Source organism: Belonocnema kinseyi, chromosome 1 (genome assembly GCF_010883055.1).
Source record: "Belonocnema kinseyi isolate 2016_QV_RU_SX_M_011 chromosome 1, B_treatae_v1, whole genome shotgun sequence".
Classification (NCBI taxonomy): domain Eukaryota; kingdom Metazoa; phylum Arthropoda; class Insecta; order Hymenoptera; family Cynipidae; genus Belonocnema; species Belonocnema kinseyi.
The window spans coordinates 169,435,419-169,439,432 of NC_046657.1; positions in this window are offsets into that span (position 1 = coordinate 169,435,419).

Here is a 4,014-nt window from a genome sequence, read left to right on the forward strand (position 1 = left end):
ATTCAGTCGACAAATTCTAGATTGTTAATTAAATTAAGAATATTTGACAAGATTTAAAGACATTAAAGCACGTTGAATTTTCACGCACATTGCTATACTGGCCTGTATATTCAATTTAAAATACATGTATGCTTTTTTGTCGGTTAATTGAAAAAAAATTATTTTGCTAAATTTCATTAATTTGCATGGCGCTTAGGAATTAGTATCGATTTTATCTTATATATTCTACAACTTTTTACCGTTGCAAAAAAATATTGCAATTATTCTGTGACCTTCTATAGGGAATTTTAACGTAGAATCCGAATTTCAACCATTTAAAAGTTGATTTTGCTGTTTTTTCGATTTTTTAAAAAAGGAACCGAATGAGGACCCAATGGGGTCTTTACGGGTACTTTGTAAATGCTTCATTCGGTTCCTATGGTCCGCCAAGGATTTTTTCCTAGATTAATAAATATTTTTTCCTCAAAATCTGAGGAATAAATGCGAACATGCTGACGAATGTCCCTGCACACTTTTTTATGAGTTCATTCCAAAAAGTTTGATTTCGCTAAAAATGTGAGTGTATATTTCGAGGTTATGTGTGTTACAAATCTCTCCCATAAGTACTTTAGAGTACTTACCGACAATTTCAGCACGACAAAGCACGACATTATCGGAATGACAGAAAACTAAAAAATGACCCTAGCCTCAAAATAATGCACATGCATAAGATTTGTATTCAGCACAAAAAAAATTTGGTTGGTTATTATCCCTCAAAAAAGAGTCCAGGGAAAAAGCGTTATTATAACTTGTAAATTAAGTAGCAGAATACAATTATATTTATTATCTTGAAAAGGAACTTAAAACCAGTTCGAAACACGTCGGTGTTATATTATAAACAATAAATTTGATATCTATACTGGTTAAAGCCTCCAATTTTTAATTCTTAATATATTTCCATTGTTCAGATTCATTTTTTATTTCATTGACTTAATAACTCTTACATCTATTTTTAATATAAATATTTCTTTGTATTAAATAACACCAAAGAATTTATTTTCTTAAGTCAAGGCATCCTTGTTTTGCCTTTAAACAATATTTACTCAAATGAAGTAAACAAATCATTGGTTCACAGAAAATAAAACGGAGAAAATCATTTTTGGATACGATAATTGTTTTTCAGTCTACATTTAAAAATAAATTTTTGAAACCAAGTACATTAATTTACTTGAAACCTATTTCTTAGCCTCAAGACAATATTATTTCACAGTAGTAATTTTTAATCAAACCAGACAGATGACTTTTGTTGTTCTAAAGATATCAATTATTTGGCTGCATTTTCTGGATTAACATAAAAATTTCTTACAAGGATGGAAATGATTTTCTGGACTTAAAACGTCTAGATTGGTTGAAAACTGATTAGGCTTTCAACGAAATATTTCTTTGATTTGATGATTTCGATTCTTTGAATTGATTAGGGCATATTTGAATCAATTAATATGTCCATAGTTGAATGAAGTTTATAGGTTTATTTAAAACAATTAAATAATTATTAAATTCAAAAAAATATTTAAAAAATTAATAATATATTTAATTGTTACCAGCAATTTATGCATTTATACCAATGAAGCATCTATTTAGATGAACACAATATTCTGCTTACGTGGACATTAATTTCTTGAGTTGAAGTGAATTTTCCATTTGATTACTAAAATTAAGTTATTTATAACAAATAAAGATTCATTTCAACGAAATAATAATTTTATCTAATCAAATATTTATTAGTTCAGCATAAATTATTTAAATTAAATACTTATTTAGATTGAAGAAATATGCTGTTAAATTAAATATCCATGTTGTTGATTTAATCAAATATTACTTTGGCATTATAGTCGAGGCTTAATTACGGATTTCCGCCTTGGAGTTCCCATTTCACAGAAGCGTCCTGGTCATCGCTTATTAACTTTAGACTCGACGGTCCCAAGATCGATTTCTGCTAGAGGTGAATTCATAATCAAAATTTTCTGTGTAAGACTTGTCAATATTTTAAATTCTTTCAATTGTTTAAATTGCATATGCATAATAATAACAATGTTTATTATAATTTAAGCTGAAAGAATCCAGTTGTTTTTTAGGAAAATACGTAATACAATTAGAGAACCGGGCGGGAGCCGGTAAGGCTACATTTTTCTCGAATCACGTAGTCTGGGGCCGGCCGGTTACTGGCCGGGCCAACCCTGGTTATATCCCATGGTCGACAGCCGGCTGGGCACTGATCAGGTTAATGTTTTTGTAGAAATTATACATTTTTTAAGAGCCGTGATATTATCAAAGACGTAATTATGGATGTTAGATAAATTATTATTTGACAATTATAATTTAAAGATTTATTAGATCAGTGAAACAAAAATGAACTTTTTAAAATTCTTTTTTAAAAAAACATTAAATTTTTTCGAATAATTTAATATTTTAAATTAAACTGTTATCGATTCTGCTATGTGCAACAACAGAAATGATACAATTTTCATAAACTTCTCTATATTCAGACAATGTTTAGCCTGTACAATTTCAAATTTACCGCCATATATAGCGCCTGCTGTGTCTGTCGTCTGCATAGACACTCAGTAATTTTCAGTTTCGCACCTGGAATGAGAATGCTCCTTGGACTCACGTCGCGTCGTCTCTTCGAAGTTCGCAAATAAAATCGAGACGTAGTAGTTAAAATCAACCTTATTTCAGTAATTAGTTTGAATCCCCCACTTAGTGCGCTAATAATTATTATTTTAAATTAAAATATAGTCTTCTGTATACAGTTTTTACTTTCTTCCTTCCTAACCTTAAATCACTATGTGGCTTCCAAATTGCTATGAGATTCTATCATCAGGGAGTTAAATTCTACTCCAACTTTCTTGCCAGAATTGGTTCACATGATTTGACTTTTAAAGTTCACCGTAATCTTTACGATGAGCCTTAAAAGACAAAACAAGTTACCAATTTCTCGCCTGAAGCAACATTTCTTAACCGCTTTTTGGCCGGATTACCCGACCGGATACCCGGTTTGGACCAGGCTGGATCCCTGATTGGATTCCTACACGGGCAGAGTACCTCCATTTTGCGTAAAATATTGATTCTCTACTAAACCCTTTTTTTAACACGCTGAAAAAAAATCATTCGTAGCACCAAGTAAATGCATTTACTTGAATCCTCTTTCTGAACATCAAGAAAATATTCTTTAACAGAAGTAATTTTTATTTAAACAAGACACTTATCTTTTGTTGATGTAAATAAATGAATTCTTTGACTGTATTTTTTTTATTGAAATACATATTTCTTACATTTAAGAAAATGAGTTAGCCAAAGGTGATCAAAACGGCTAGTTATCCACAGAAAAAAATTTCAGAAACGAATGAAACTAAAAGTTAGGTAATGCTTTATAAAGTGTAGTCCTTTAAACTTAAACTCATCCAAATCAATTGATATATTTACGCTGTGTCACCGTAGTCTCAAGTTCATTCGAAATTTCCCTATGATTTTTGCGCGCTTAGATTGGATCTTAGTTTTATCATTTGAAGCTTGACAAAACTATGAGAATTTTAGTTTTATTTATTTATTTAAGTTATGAATACAAATTCACCAAATTTCTTCAGGTAAAAGTAAAAAGCTCTTAAAAAATACTCTGTTTATGTAATGAACATTTTTCCGTAAAAATCATTTTTTTTTGTGAAAATAAGCAATATATTAGTACAAAGTTTAGAATTTCTTTAAATAGGACTAGCTACCAGAAATAATTTAAGTCACACCCATAAACCTTTTCAATATAGCATGAAGGGGAAAGGCGGCCTTGTGTCTGATCACAAATTTAATCGAAGGTCACATCCCCTGCCCCTTTTCCAACACCCCATGAGGGGTGAGAAGGCACCCACGTGACTGCTCACCGAAATAATTCAAGTCACACCCGTGCCCCTTTTCCAACGCCTCGTGGGGGCGGGAAGGCACCCCTATGACTGGTTGCAGAAATAATTTAAGATCACCCCC